Source organism: Mus musculus, chromosome 3 (assembly GCF_000001635.26).
Source record: "Mus musculus strain C57BL/6J chromosome 3, GRCm38.p6 C57BL/6J".
NCBI classification, from domain to species: Eukaryota; Metazoa; Chordata; class Mammalia; order Rodentia; family Muridae; genus Mus; species Mus musculus.
In genome coordinates, this window is record NC_000069.6 from 102,359,354 (window position 1) to 102,376,087 (window position 16,734).

At 43.3% G+C, this 16,734-nt stretch overlaps 1 long non-coding RNA gene across 1 annotated transcript; it reads right to left on the reverse strand.

Moving 5' to 3' along the window:
- Positions 1 to 12,154: 12,154 nt before the first annotated feature.
- Gm40110 lies at positions 12,155 to 13,390 on the reverse strand. The gene is made up of 3 exons (XR_867532.2): positions 13,252 to 13,390; positions 12,409 to 12,502; positions 12,155 to 12,240 (listed from the first exon to the last, which is right to left on the reverse strand). It is a non-coding gene; the product is annotated as a predicted gene, 40110 (long non-coding RNA).
- Positions 13,391 to 16,734: the final 3,344 nt, after the last annotated feature.

The following is a 16,734-nucleotide window of genomic DNA, read 5'->3' on the forward strand; positions in this document are numbered from 1 at the left end:
AATTATATGGTAACATGACATGCTGGGTCCTTCCTCTGCTCCTGAACATGAGAAACTGTGGGGCTCCTGCAGGGGACACATTGTTGCAAACCCATGAGACCTTAGGTACCCTTTCGAAATGACAGTTAACAATTGTTCACTGCTTGTCATTTCAGATGCTTAGCGTGTTCTGGTTAAAAGCTCAATGTAGTACCAGCCAGAGCTTGCTCCCCCGCCTTCTGTGGGCCAAGGACCATGCTTCCATGCCTTCTTTTCTTATTCACTTGTGTCGCCCTGACTTGCAGATTCAGGGACTGGAGCTTAGAAAGGTGAGGTTAATTCCCAGGCAGAGTGTGGGCTTCAGAGTCCATCTGCTCGTGCAAGCTTCCTCCTCCCTCTCCGCCTTGGATTCAGGACACTGGATTTCCTACACTGTGTGTATTCCCTTCTTGGGTCCTTCAAGACTGTGTATTTCACCTAAAGAACACTTCCGTAGGACACTGCTTGCCTGTTTTTTCCTCACCATGCAGGTCTCTGGTTTTGGTGCTCCTGGGAACGCTCCCTCTGCCCTCTGCATTCCATCCCATGCCGCTCTTCCATTCCTTCAAATTGCTTTTCACTCCCAGAAGTTTCCCTGTTTCTTTACTCTTTGCCTGACTAGGATATCAACTCCATGCTATGCAGGACTTCATCTCCTTCACTCCATGCCCCTACTACAAAGAATAATGCCTGACTCAGAGTAAGCACTTAGCTAATCCTTGCTGAATGAGTTGAAGTATAAACGCACTGAGTTTTGTTGTGAGCATCCGTGGTACTGATAATGCTGCAACAGCCACCTTAGTACCACTGGTAACAGCTGGTGCTTCATTATAAGTCTACATTGACTTAATGCTTCTTAGCAGACAAACATTATTTCTTTTGCCCCGTGCTTTATAGAGAAGGTATGTGGTATTGGTGTCATCAAGAGGCTGAGAATCATATAAGAATGCATTTATATTATCTCAAAATGCCAAGTGTGACATTTTGTTATTGAAAGAAAAGGTAGACAGTTGATACTCCAAAGTCCCTAAGTCTCCTGATGCCTCTGTTCCCTTCTCACTTAAAAAGAATGTTGAAGCATCACAAGAAGTGCCAATGTAAGAGGACTAGACTCTTGAAATCAGTTTTACCTAGTATAGATGCTACTAGGGTCAGAGGCCAGTCCCTGCTTTACAAATCCCTGTGTTTGAATTCTAACTTTGTCCTCACCACTTTCATGAGTATGGCCAATCTCCTGGCCCACTAGAGCTCTGGCATCCATACCTATGAAGTGGGAGGCACCACTTTCGCTTGCCTTCTTTCTCTGCAGAAGGTGCTCTGGGAAGCAGTGAGGTGGGGCTTGGAAAAGCAGCTGACCTGCCTGGCTAACTTGTACTTAGTGCACAGCACAAGGAAGAGGTTTTTTCCTTCTCCATTGCTCAGCTGAAAACCATCCAGCACTTGTCTTCTCGAAGGATGTGTGATGCCTGAGTGTTTAAACTCCATGTCTTCAAACCGAGCCGAAAGTTTCACAGGTCACCCGTGGCCAGATGGCTCAGTCTTTGACCTCATTAGAGAAAGGATATCTGGAAGGCAGGGAAAGCAAAACAAAACACAAAGCAGACAGACCAGAAAAAAGGTCTCAAGGAAGAAAATAGAAAGTTCTTTGACAAGGGGAAAAAATAGTGTGTGGGAAGAGAGGATCTTGCCAGAAGCACAAGGCAGGAAGAGCCTTGGCGGAGGCTGTACTGGGTGCCAGTAAAGAAGCCACGGGGAGCACGGCGTTTCCTTCGAGTCTTCTGAAAGATGTTATGTCTGGGAGGCAAGTTCCTTCCCTACATCCCAGTAACACAAACCTACAGGGAACTTGTCCTCAGGTGGACACATAGGGTCAGTGGGGCAGCATCCAGTGTCACCTAATGGGTAAACCTTACTCTTCTGAAGCTCAAAGCTCCAAAATGCTGTCACAGTGTGATTGTCCAGCAATGGCTTCTGTTCTCAAAGTCATTGTTTGCACGTCTGCCCCTGATATGCCTTGCCCACTCAGCCCGGAGCACACATCACCTTAGTACCTGGTGGGTGACTCACGATTGTACATCAGGCAACTGCAGCTCCATGGATCAATCTTCTAAGGATGTTCACAATTACAAGAGACATGTATTGGCTAACAGGATGAAATCCACTAATCAAATTGTATGACAGTCCTCGGAGTAAAAGATTTGTTAAACAAACAAACAAACAAACAAACAAACTAACTAACTAAGAAACTAACCAACCAACTAACCAACCAAACAAAAGAGCCTGCCATATGTGAGGCACTAGGCCTGTGCATTCGTCAGGATTCTCTAGAGGAGCAGAAGCAATAGGGAAAATATGTATGCACACATGTGCACGATTATAAATGGGGGTTATTGATTAGTTTGCGTGATTAGAGGATGGATAGTTCAACAATGACCACCTGCCCCCTTCAAAGGCTAAGAACCAGGTAGTTGCTTAGTCCAAGACACTGATGCATCAGAGCAAGCAGAGATGCTTCCCGACCGAAAGGCATTCCCCTGAGAGCTGCTGGCGTGAGTCTGTGGAAGAGACTGGTGCCAGTTGGGTGATGAATGTGGCAGTGGACACACACTCTCAGGGAGAGGGCAGCTTATGTATCTGTCTGGCTCCCTCCTTCAGCTTCTCTTCCATGTGAGGCCATAGCCTACTGGTTAGGGCCACCCAAATTCATGGAGGTTCTTGCCCTGTTCGCTACTGTCCCACATCTCACTCTTCTCTGAAAACACTCCAATAGACATGCTCAGGGGTGGGCTTTACAGGGCTTGGGAGTCTCTGAATCCTGTGAAGTTGACTGTCAAGATGAACCATGACAACTTCCAAGGATGAGATGGTCTTGGTCTTCAGGCAGGATACAGGGGAGTAGGGGAAAGGCAAGAGACTGAACCAGCCTAAAACCTGCCCGCTAATGGAGACTAGCACACTTCAAGGAAGAAACAGAAATAAGGAAGGCTCTCAGTCAGGACTGGAGAACAGGTAAGAGAGCAAGGTTAGAAACATCAAAAGAATGGAAAACAGTCTGGGCAGAGGGAATAGAGAGGCACTCTCTCTGTGTCTGTCTCTCTGTCTCTCTCTCTCTCTGTGTGAGAGAGAGAGAGACAGAGACAGAGAGACAGAGGGGGGTGGTGGTGGCTGGATGGTGGAAAAAAGGCCTGAGTTACACCATGAAGGGTTTTAGATTTCCAGTGAGTTTCCTCTGTGACCAGTGTATGGATATTCTGAGTAGAAGCAATGGAGTACAGGCTGAGAGCCAGACTGGAGAGAACTGTGACAGGGAATATAGAGTAAGAGCGGGAAAATGAGCCAGAGTAAGGCATAGTTCGAAAATTAAAATCAATATTACTTGGTGATTACATGGTATGAAATAGAAAAAGGCCCAGGCTGAGCTGGTGTTGTGGGAAGCAATGAGCAGTCAGGGAAGCAATTGTGGCAGATGTTTATTCTTGTCTGTGTAACAGTTGTTGGGATCTGTATGCCTATGTCTCCCCACATGCATATGTAAGGTTCTAACCTCTAAAATGATGGTTTTAAGGGCCAGGACTCTTGGAAAGCAATTAGGTCAGTAGAGCAGAGACTTCAGTAAAGGGGCTAATTGCCTTGTAGAATTGATTCTAGAGAGCTAGCTTCCCCTGCCTGTTGTGTAAGGACAGAGAGTAGATGCCTGTTAATAAGGGAAGCAGACCTCCTCTCCAGACACATCATCTGTAGCTCTTGCATGTTGGCTTTCCCATCTCCAGAGTTTCAAGGATAAATTCTACTGTTTATAAGCCACCCAACTTGTATTATTCTGTTACAGGTAAAAGCCACTCCCCATGTGCCTTGTGCCTCCTACTGGGACCTCAGTCTACTCCAGCACAGATTAAGATCCCATATGAGGAGAATGAAGAGTCCCCTGAGTGGATTGTGATTTGTTTAACCTCCTTTGGATGGATTTTGATTGGCCATTTCTCTTATCCATCCTACATAGTCAAGTTGTAGGATGGTGAACTTAATGAGACAGAATGAAAGACTTCCCCTTGGTAAGTAAAGAGACACTCTAGCTTGAGAAACAGGTTTCTCATTTCCCTTTCTTCCTTCCTGGAAGGTGGGCATACCAGCACACCTAACATCTCCCATGGAAGTAGCCACCTCAGGACCATGGCATAAGGGCATGAGAACAAAGCCAACACAGTAAGGATGGCGGAGCAGAAACTGCTCACAATAGTATCACTAAGCATCTGAATCTATAATTGACCTTCATAAGGTAAGGGTCCTCTGTTCTTTTCTGTCACTTGCTCTGTGTTTGGTAGAATATGGGAGTGCAACAAAGTCTGAAAGTTATGAGCCACACCCAGCAAACACCCATCTCCTGTTCTTCAGATGCTGCAGGTGAGTGTTGGAAAGAGTAAGGGGCAGAACCTTCTGAGTCAGCCAGACAGGTCCCTGAACAATGAGAAGACTCTGCTCCTGCATCTCTTCTGACTCAGCTAAATGTTGCTTTTCTCTCTGGTGACTTAGTCCATATCAAATAAGTTAGTGGGATACAATAGAGGATGCACTCTTTCAATGCATAGTTCCCAGATCGCTCTGGGTCTGGAATCAAATCCAGAATGGTTAAAAAAAAAAAGGAAATATTCTTTGGGGAGGTTTTGTGGGCCATTAGCACTTCCACATCCAGCCCACTGGAGTGAACTGGTCAGCTCCAAGCTCAGGGCAATCTAGAAGATGCAGAGAAGAGGAGCCCCCACTCATCTTCTAAGGATGCCAGTCTCTGCCCCCTGTGGTAAGTAAACTGCTCTATTGCTTTTGTTAGTTGGAACTAAAAGGATTGTTCATTGATCCAATGGCCTAGAGGTCCAGGGACACAGTTTTATGGATTACAGTGAGATTTTCCTTTGACTATAACATGGGAACTTTCCAAATCTACCGCATTTGATAGAGAGTGAGTGGGTCAATGGAAAGGAAGGCCTGGTTTGGATGATGCAGAGTGAGGGGGGCTCAGGGGTGAAGTTTCATGTTGCTCACTGATCTGGCTAACTGAGAAAGCTTCTCCTTACTGTTTGTATAAAGAACAACTCAGACATCTAAATGGCCTGGAGGGACTTCTTCAAGCATGAGTGGGCTCATGACTCACAAAGCTCAAGTCTATAGATGGTAGTCACCCAAATGTTGGTTTTGAGGGAAGGGCCTCCCGGGTGTCAAATGCAAGGAGCAGTCTTTGCCTCTGGTTTCTTTCTATCCACCACTAGCTTTGACAAACAGCTGAAAAAAGTCTTGAGCAAAAATGTGTTCAACTCCCTTTCCTGGTGAAGATATTTTATGTGGACACCTAGCAACCCAGATCCCAAAATAACTTCATGTGGGAAACACTCCAAACACGGTCCTTTCTCTCCCTTCCTCCTTATCCCCACTCCCAAGCCTTCGGATTTGGAAGCTCTGACTTTGGGGATTTTAACTGTTATAAAGCCACTCCGGAAGACAACAATGAAAGGAATCGACTGGAAATTTCCTCACTAGTAATTTAGCTGGGACTTGAGTTCTCTTGAAAGGATATTTTCCTTAGGCTACCATACTTTCTGATCACTTCAGCTCTTCTGTGCACTCTATGGAGTATGTGCCAAAGATACCCCATAGAGTATGTGAGGTGACACAGATGTGGGTCTCATAGGTGGTATACACAGCCATGAGTACACTGTCAGGTTTCTGCCATCTGACTGGCTAACAGTGTCCTCCAGCATTCTCCCCTTAGAATCCTAATCATAAGGATTAAGCAAAAAGTGAGACCTCAAGGGTAGTTTGGTCAGGAAGCATGGAATACACGTACTGTTCATGTAGATAGAGACCTATATGTGGTTAAAATTTCATCTGTAAAGACAGGGGCGCTATTGCAGATGTTCCACTCCCTAATATAAAGCATAGCCAGATCCTGTCCTCTTAGCCAGGCTTCATGCTAAGCACATTGCTAGGAGTGTCTCATTGAAGTGTCTCATCCAAGCTTTATCGAGTAGGTAAACTAGGTATTACCCCTAGTTTACAGGCAATAAAAGCCAAAGTTAAGTAGTCACCTACATCATCGAGTTGAAAAAATGATCAAGATAGGATCAAAGGCCATAAATATGACCCTGAACTAATACTATAGCCACATATAGGTTCCCTTATTAATTAAATTAAATAGATTTTAGATGTATGTTCAGCACCAAAACCAAGCACTTGGCTAAGATCCATTAGTGGTCAGTAAATGGCTCGATGGCAGCATGTTATCATGCCACAATAACAAGCATTTTATCTTGTATCATGCGTGAGTATAAGAAAAATGGTTCACTTAGTAAGATGCAGGGATTTCATAACAGAATAATTCCCAACCTCTCGGTGAATGATAGATAATTTTAGGAGGTTGTAGCCAGGATAAATGAAAGATCCAGGACCAAGTCCTTCACATGCTAAGCTGTAGGGCTTCACTAGCAGTCCTTTTTGGAGTCCCTTGGATAGCAACATTAAATTAAATTAATTAATTACTATTATACATTTTTCTTTAATAAAGATTACTCTTCCAGTATATAAATAATACAAAAATTTGGAAACTGCAGTAAAGTAGTAAGAAAAGAAATCAAGACAATTTTACTGTTTGACAGGCAATTTATTAACTTTTTTTTGTAATAAAATTGAGATTTTTTTAAATTTGATTTCCTGATAGCATGAGTGACCTTCAAATTCCCATGTACCTGAGTCACCAGATTTCTAAATCTGGTCCCTTTGACCAGGGGCACAGAGAGGGCCTATGATTGGCTGATGCTTAACCCTGAGTCTCAGGGGTACAGTAAGATAGATACTGGCAGGGCAGTGGCCAGCCAGGCTTCTCTGGACAGGATGACAGAGGCCTTGCTATCTCAGGGAAAAAATGCTCAGCACTGAGCCAGTATTCTGCACAAGGGTCGACCCAGTCCAGAAGGAAGTTTTCCTGGGCCCCGTTCCCACTCTCGTGGTCACATCACGGTGACACAGCAGGAAGCTGCGCCTCCCCAGAGCCCAGGTCTCTCACAGGAAAGTGCTGTCAGGGGTTTCCACATGGCCATCAGTCCAGGCACGTGGGGTTAGCAGCAGCATTCCAGCCTGCACTGTTTATCCACAGGCTGGACTGGGGCCTCAGGACTGGGCTAGGGCACTTCCTCCATGCCATTCTGATGCACTGCTGAAGCCTACTGTGGGGACAAATACCAGATCTGTGCTGAGCCTTACCAGACAGATTTCTTTGTGTTGATGTGAAAACCCACCTTTCAAGATGTTGCTAAAAATGACAGACATGAAGAAGTGTGTAATTGGGCTTTTTACCATTTTGTGGATTCTTTTTCTTTCCCACCTGTCTCCACCCCTCTCCTTCCACACTTTCAATCCCTTAACATTAGGTAGGAGAGAAAAAAAGTCAGAGGGAAAAGGGGGTGATGACATGGTTAGATTACTCCTTGACTCCTTGATACCTAGGGGTGTTGAGTTCCTTGGGGCAAGTTTGATTTTTGCTGTCCGGGTATCTAATTTCTTCTTTTCGTCCCTTCATACATGACTTGACAAACCTCAACAAACTGCACCTAACAGCAACCACCTACCAACCGGCCAACCAGCAGCAGCCCCTTCTATGGGGAAGGGGGTGGCTCTAGCATTTGTATATCCTCTGAAAAGTCCCCTGAATTTCAAATGTCACACACTCACAGAAATCATCTGCAGCTGGCAAAACCACGCCCTTGCTAGAGCACAAGGCAAATCACAGTCACCTGCTGTGAAGCAGCCCATATCACCATACCTGGGATTAAAACAAAAACATACGTATATTCTGCGGGTGTTTGTTTGTTTGTTTGTTTTTTAAGAAACCAAAATTCTCGCTGCAGAAATGTATCTTCCAACTGAAAGAAATATGTCTTAAAGCCTTGGGCATCTTCCTTTTGCTGGATATTGCCCCATGGCCTGAGTGAAAAGGGCTCTCTTGTGCACTGGTCTTATCTCCAGAAAGAATTCTGCTGTCTGTGGATGCTGTAATGCCAGGCAAGAGTGTTGGAATCTAGTCTGTCATCCTGGGTTGACCTGCATGTTGCTCAAGAGTGGAAGCACAGAGATAGAGGGAAGTGTAGAGGAGGGATCGAGAAGTTCTCTCAGCTCCCACATCCAGTGCTGGGAATTGACTGTCATCTTACTTCTTTGAGTTCTTGGCTTCCTCCCAGGTTTCTTTCTTCCAATAGGCTACTTTTTTTTCTCATTGATGCTGTCAGTCCAAGGTCATTAAGTAAACATGATAATGAGCTTTCTGAACCATAGGATTCTAAGACCCCATTTGAGTCCTCTTTATTTCAGGTGACATTTTATTACCTCACCATCTTTGGAGCCTGTAGACCTGTATGCATTATGTTCAGGAACTCAGGTAATCAGAGTGGCAGCCTACTACAACCAGCTATGGGTGTTATCTGACTGTCTAGGAAGTTATTTGGGGAATAATACAATATAATACATTCTAAGGTGTGCCAGCAGAGCTGAAGGGATATACATGAGAGTTCAGTCTATCATCAATAGCCTGTGGAAGAAGACTGGCTATTGGCAATAGATAATGGCTTTAGGCCCCAGGCTTCTGTCTCCCATTGGGTTTTATCCATTTTCTCACCTGACAGAGTTACACAACTCTGTCCACTACCTCTCTCTTATGCTCTCACCTCCCAAATGCCCACTGGTACATGGTACTCTTTTACATCCAGTTCCCTTCATCCAATTGTGCTTAGTTCATTATTCATCTACCCAGAAAGCTGTGTTGTAGGACAATCATATCTTTAGCCACTGTGTAACCCAGAGTCAGTGTAAGAACGTGATTTGCAGAAGGGAGGAATGGTTCAATATTTTTACTATGAAAAGCTGAGGATTTGAGTTCAGATTCCTAGCACCCACATGTGTGGCCTTGTGCCTGTAACCCTGGCACTGGGTGAGAGGGATGTTGGGTGGAAAAGATTTCTAGGGCTTGTTGGCTTCTGCCCTAGGCAAGAATTGTTGAGTTCCAGGTTTTAGCGAGACTGTCTTGAGAGAATAAGGTGGACAGTGATATAGGAGAACACCCAATATCCTCATCTGCATGCCACACATGTGTGCATTCATGTATGCACCCCCAAACACACAAAGAGAGAGACATACAGAATGCGATTTTGAGGACTGGCTCATGTCTCAAAACCTGACCTTGGGAATAGCTTTGCATACAACATTTTATCCACATGCTGACAGAGGATTAAATGGGGATTTATTTCTTTTCCAGGCATTTTACCTGAGCACCTAAAAATAACAAAAATCTCCAGCCTCCATAAGGATGCTGCCAACCCATATGTGTAGACTTTGCCTAAGCAAAGCTCAACACCAGGTCTGCTGCTCCTGTCTTATTGCCTGGTTCCATACCAGAAGACACTGCAGTGTCTATGGTTTCCACCAGAGCAGGTTCCCAAACAAGCATGCAGCAAAGAGAACAGTGTGCATTCTGAATCAAGGCAGGCCAAGGGTATGACATCAGGTTCCAGAAGTTCCATCTTGGGAAGTAGGACTTCATCCCATTTCTTTAATTTTCCCTCCATGAGCCCAATTGTGGAGGAAAAAGACATAGCAGAGAGCCATAGAACAGGCAGAGTTCTGCAAAGAGGAAAGCAAGAGCCATTTCTGCCAGTTACTAGGCTGGCTCAGGCCTGTTGGTATAGTCATAAAAAGAAGTCTTGGAGAAGTTTGGTTAATTCTGGTCAGCAGTTTGAAACGTTCCTGATGAGGGAGATGAGTCACACAGGAGGCTTCATGATTCACTCAGAGCTCACATGCAGACAGCTCTGACAATGTCACCTGAAGAGAAGACACCCAGGAGAGTAAAGCTAGCATCCTGCCACCCTTTGGTGACCTTGGTGACCTGGCCAAAGTCTACTTCCCAGACTTCTGATTCTGGAAAGATGGGGTAGATGTGTTGTTATTCTCTCGTTTGGACACCACTGGGTGCAGACGTAAGACCCAACACAAACCTGCAGGCTCCAGCAAATGCACCATCAAAGCAGTAGCCACCTTCCAAGACCAAAGTACTCTACACGGAAACTGTTCTATTCCAGTCAAATATCAAATAAAAGTCTAAAGTCCATAAGGCCAACAACTCCAGCTAGGACCAAGGTTACAGTACGACAGTATGTCTACCCTCTCTAGGTTGTAACACGGCATCTAACCACACTTGCTTTTAGTGTGGTTCCCAAGGAACGCACTAAGGGGAGTTGAGACATCTGTACCTCTGTTATCTAAAAAGAGGGCAAGTCTCCAACACTCTGAGTTCCCACATCAAAAATCTATGAAGGCAAAAGAAAAAAATAACCTGAGGAAACTGAAGAAAGAAAACAGTATAGATAAGAACGTAAATCAGTGACACTGAAAACTTAAAAGCAATAGAGAAAATCGGGCTCTCAGAGAGGATCAACAAAGTGGGCAGACATCTAGCAGGACTGACAGAAGTGGGAAGACACCGACCAGCAACATCAAAGATGGAGCGGGTACCGGCTCTAGAGCCCAGACATGAAAAGGACAAGAGGAGTCACCACAGTCAACACCCCACATTCACCCAGAATGTCAGGCATTTCTACTATGTATCCGAGGCTAGCTCATTGTGTGAAAATCAATCAGCAAAATCCACATCAAAAATTAAAGAACAACTACATCGTCATTTTAATTTATTTGTGTGTGTGTACAGACACATACACATGAACATATGTACACATACATGCACATGGCCACAAAAGCCAGAAGGCAGCACCAGATTCTCTGGAACTGGAGTTTCAGGCTGTTGGGAGCCATCTGACGTGTGCGCCGGGATATCAGCAGGGATATAGCATGTTCTTAATTGGACAATTTGACTTAATAAAGATATGTTTCTAAGTCCCTAATGCCAGCTTAGAAAAACCCTGTCTATGGGCTTGCCACGGCTCCCTCCCTGTTCCTCCTCTTCAGGAATGCTCCCCTGGCTTTTTTGGGAGTCAGAGAACTCTCTTTTTCATTTCTGTATCGAATTGCCTGTGCCCCACCACATCAGGTGTGGAGATATCTGAGGTAACCATGTCAGCACATTGTCATCAGGTCAGAGGTCACCACGTCAGGGCTCACCAAGTTCCCGAGGGGGAGAGCACTATGGAAACCATTTCCAAGGACATAACAGGAAAGAGAGACGCTCTGTAAGAGGCAGAGGATTTTTTCCCCTTAGAAGTACTTTAAAAGGAAAATTTTGTGCTTTTACTTACATTTTATATTTTGCGCATATTGTTAGGATTTATGTGTTCCCTGACTCTCACAAAGCTTCGGGCATTTTTAAAAATGATGTTGGGCGATCAAACATGCCTCGGAACACCACCACCTCACTTTTTCATGAACTTTGCTGTACTATAGGGCAGGTAGCACCCCAAGATTGTTAAGAGGGACCAAGGAGGATACAAGATTGCTTTGTATCTCTCTCTCTTTTTTGTCTATGATGCTTGATGGATGTGTGAAATAATGTCCAGCATTAAACAAGACTTTTGATTTTACTAAGATGTTTAACAAAAATGCCAGAGTTTTACACACACACACACAATTTTCCACGTATGTGGTGTGTGTGTGTGTGCACGTGCGCACGTGTGTGTGTATGTGTATGTGTGTGTGTGTGTGTGTGTGTGTGTGTGTGTGTATGTGTGTGTGTGTATGTGTGTGTATGATTCTAATACTAACTTGGCAAACTTAGCTCCAGATTAGTTTCTCATTATTTGCATCTCTTTATTTCAGTTCTGGGCAAAGATGGATGAAAGCTGGGAACTTGTTGAACAAGCCAGCTTAACCTGGGCCTAGAATGGAAAGCCAGAAGATACAATAACACTGAATTGTGTGAACCAGTTTCTCCCTTCCCTTCTCTTCCCTTCCTCCCCTTCCTTCCCTCCTCCCCTCCCCTCTCCTCCTTTCCCCTCTCCTCCCTTCCCTTCCCTTTCCTTCCTTTCCCTTTTCTTTCTTTCCTTCTTATTTTTGGCTGCATGTTTTCTTTTGGGTTGCTGGCTCAGGTCCAGATTACTGAACCCTTTCAGATGAAGATATCAAGAGTCAGCTTGACACTGTGTATGCTCCATACAAAGATTCTATGGAAAGCTCAAGGTCTCCTGTCGCAGCAGTGGGCATACCCCTTACTGTTTAAAAGGCAGCTGGGTGGAAGCTCTGCAATGGAGGTTTACACACAAGATTGCTTTACCATTATAAAAATTAAAATAATTTCTACAAGGTTTATAATTCCGACAAAATTATTGAAATTGAAAGAACTGGGATCAAATTGTTTTTAAAGGGAACTCAATGTGAAGAATTCATCTACCCAATTTTGTGACTTACCTTATAGCTAGTGTAATCAAGACGTGGTGACACTGGGGGACACAGGCCAATAGGAGAGTAAAGACAACTCAGAATGGACTCCCACAGATGATTTCTGACAAAGTTCCAAGAGTAGCCGTGTAAGGATAGCCATCAAAAATGATTACACAGAACTACAGCCAACGTGGACCTAAAACTCAGAACTCAGAGAAAAGGACTTCATCTAAGAGGATGAAGGACTTAATGGATATAAAGCTCTGATACTTTCAGAAAGAAAATAGGGAAAATGTCTGGCATCTGGCCTGATGTGAAGTCCTCAGACTTGACATCCAACCAGCATACATATGAGGAAACCAGACTGAATCAAAATTTAGGCTTTTGATCCACAAACTAGTCTTTTAAAATACTTAGAGATTTGCTGCAGCCTGAGAGGAAGTATTTGCATACTGTATACCCAGCAAACGAGTAGTGTTTAGAACACAGGATGGTCTTTCAGTACACAGTGGTTTAAAAATCCAATTAGAAAAAAAAAGCAAGAGCTATGGACACACACATGCTTCACTGAAGAGAAAATGCTGTTAACAGGCAGGTGCATTCAGTACATTCAGCAGCATTAGTCATTGGGGCAGATTAACATCACAGAGATAGCATCGCATACCTAACACAATGACTAAATGCAGGAATGCTCACACTGCCAAGTGGTGGCGGCGAGAAAGTGGCTCTGAGACACTGCTCACAGTCCAGACTCACTGGGAAACAGTCTGGCAACTTCTGTAAAAACTGAACTTACAGCTAGCAAGTCACTCAGTCATTACATTCTGGGCATGTATGCCAGGGAAAAGAAAAACATTTCCATATACAAACCTGCACGAAAATCTTCTAAGCTTTATTCATGAGGGTAAAGGTAAAATGGAAGCAACCCTGATGTCTGTTAACAGCTGAACAAACTCCAGTGTGACCATACCATAGACCGTTACCGAGCAACAAGGAAGGAAGAGGTTACTGATACAGATAAACTGTCTGAATTCCCAGAGGGCTTTGCTGAGCACGAACATGCCCAAGTAAGGGACTCTACTCACAGAACATTCTTGAAGTGAGGGAGTGATGGAGAGTGGATGGGTGGGTTTGGGCGTTAAGGAAGAGTAAAGATGGGAGAGAGAGATGAACATAGCTGAAGGCACCCGAGGCAGATCTGTGGCGATGGGGTGTTCTGCTTCTTCATCAGATTGGTATCAGTATCTGGCTGTGATCATGGACCATCATCTCCCAGGGTGCCATAGTCAGGGAAAACTGGGAACAGACTGCAAAGACTTGCCCTGATGTTTCTTACAACTGTATACTAACCTTTAAATATCTCAGAATGAAAATTTCTTTTCTAAAAAATTAGACCTTAGTACTTAGGACGTAGAAACAAGACATGGGTATAAGGCTGAGCCACACAGTGAAGCATCAAACATCTTAAAAAAATAGTAAAATCTCAGAATCAAAAAAAAAAAAAAATGTGTATGTGTCTATGTGGGTATTTGCACATGAGTATAGTGCCTGTTGAGGCCAGAAGAGGGCATCAGATCCCCTGAATATGGAGTTACATAGCTAATTGCTGTGAATGGGGGTGAAGCTTGAGTTCTGACCCATCACTCCTGGCCCAGACTCCCAACACTTACCAATTTACACGAAAGAAATGGCACTATTGCTTAGATTAATCTTTCTATCCTAGGACACATAAGGCCCGTCTCTGGATATATCCACAATATTTTGTGCTCATTTGAATATCTACACTGATATTGCTGTACACCAAGATTCTGTCTGGGGTCACTCAATTCTCTTTACTTTGCTTCCTGTGATGGTTTGTATATCCTTGTACAAGTGAGTGGCACCATCAGAAGGTGTGGCCTTGTTGGAATAGGTGTGACCTGGTTGGAATGGGTATGTCACTGTGGGTGTGGGTATAAGATCCTCACCCTAGTTGCCTGGGTCAGTATTCCACTAGCAGCCTTTTGATGAAGACATAGAACTCTCAGCTCCTCCTGTGCCATGCCTGCCTGGATACTGCCATGCTCCTACCTTGATGAAAATGGACTGAACCTCTGAACCTGTAAGCCAGCCCCAATTAAATGTTGTGTTTTATAAGACTTGCCTTGGTCATGGTGTCTGTTCACAGCAGTAAAACCCTAACTAAGACACTTCTTTTTCTTCTTGGGGTCCCCATATAACCCCCAAGCTTCTGCATACGAATAAGCTTTCCAGTTTCTCTATGTCGGTTCAGAATTCTTCACTGTGCAGCATCATCTGAGCACTGCACTGCTCAGTCCTTCTCCTCCATATTGGTTACAACTCTCAGAGTGTGCTGACACTGACATATGCTTATAAGGGAAAGATTTTTCTGTTGTAGACACTATTAGGCAATTTCTTAGGTACTGCTGAACCATTCCACAATTTTCCATCTTTTTTGTGGCTTCTTTCTTATGTCATACGTGAAGATATAAATTTTGTCTGACAGATACAAGTTTCCATTACATTTTCCTCAGGAATACATTTTCTTCTAAATTTTAGCCAAGTTAATTTTTTTTTTTACTTCAAACATAGTAAGGGTTTAATAAACATGAACCATTATTAGTCAATCTTTGAAACAGTAGCATTTACAAATTTGTTTTGAACTATAACAACATACCATAAAATTTTAAGGTGTGCAATTTAGTGACTTCTTAAAAACCTTCACAAGGTTTTGTAACCATCAGTACTGTCTAGTTCCAGAACCTCAAAACAAATTCCATATGCATGAGCCAGGCATCCTTCTCTCCAGGGCTCCTGGCAACACATACTTCCTGTCTCTGTGAATTTGCCCATGAAATCTTACAATATTTAGCCCCTGGTTCCGGCTTTTTCCACATAATTTAATGTTATCAAGGCCCATCTACATCATATTATATATCAGCACTTCATTACTTTTAATGGATGAATAATATCCCATTATACAATCATAATACTTTGCATACCCACTGCATGAATATGCCCTGTTAATCTTTTTATCAAATGATACATGCTTGATTTATTTCTGCTCTCAACTATTGTGAAAAATGATGCTTCAAGCTCTGCGTCCAAGTTTTTGTGTTGACATGTCTTTGGTTTTCATGGACGTCTGCCTAGATGTTGACTTGCTGAAGTGGACGCCATGAGCAATTAATGAAAGTTCTACTTGCCACACACACACATGTTGGTACGAGCTATGGCTGTCTCTTTTGAGTGTAGCTATCCTAGCAGGTGAGAAGTGTTGTCACACCCCTTAGTGACTAATAATGCTTAGTTTATTTTCACAGATGCATTTTCTTTGGAGAAATTTCTGTTCAAATTTGACTTCTCAATTGGATTACTTAGTTTTGTTGTTGAGTAGAAAGAGTCTACATATTTCAGAATCAGCTCTCTTACCACATACATAATTATCAAGAAATTCTTTTTGTAGATTGCCTTTTACTTTTCTGGTTGGATTCTTTAGACCACAAAAAGGTTGAGTATTGAGTGGGATGCATTTGTTCTTGTGCATTGAGTATCAAGGACATCATACAATACAAGATCACAAAGATTTGTGCCTATTGTGGTGATTTGAGTGAGAGTGACACCCAGAGGCTCTTGTATTTGAATTATTGGTCTGTAGTGAGTGAAAATCTTTAGGAAGGATTAGGAAGTGTGGTCTTATTGGAGGAGGTACTACATTGGATTCGAAACCCTAGGTCAGGTCAAGTTTCTCCCTCACCCCAATCTGCTCCCTGTGGATCAAGATGTAAAGCTCTCTGCTACTGCTCTTGTGCCATGCCTGTCTGCTTCAAACCATGATGACCATGAACTAATCCTTTAAACCTATAAGCAAGCCCTGATTAAATGCTTCCTTTTATAAAGCTGCCATGATTGTAGTGTTTCTTCATAGCAATGGGACAGTAACTAAGACACCTCTATTTTCTTCTAACTGTTTTGTGGTTTTAATTCTTACAGTTATACTTTTGATCCATTTAAACTAACTTTGTATATTGTTTGAAATAGTTAATCCATGTGCATAAAAATGTATGTACATGTCTCAACAGAATTAGTTCATGATGAAAATATTTACATTGAACAGTCTTTGCCCTCTGTTGAGAATCGATTGACTCCAAATGCATGTGTTTATTTCTGAACCATTGAGTCATTGTCTGTCCTTAAAAAAAAATCATAGTCCTGACAGTGTGTGAGTGTGTGTGTGTGTGTGTGTGTGTGTGTGTGTGTGTGTGTGTGTGTGTGTAAGTCATAGAACAATTTGTGAGCATCCATTCTCTCCACCATGTGGGTTCTAGGGATCAAACTCAGGTTATTAAGCAT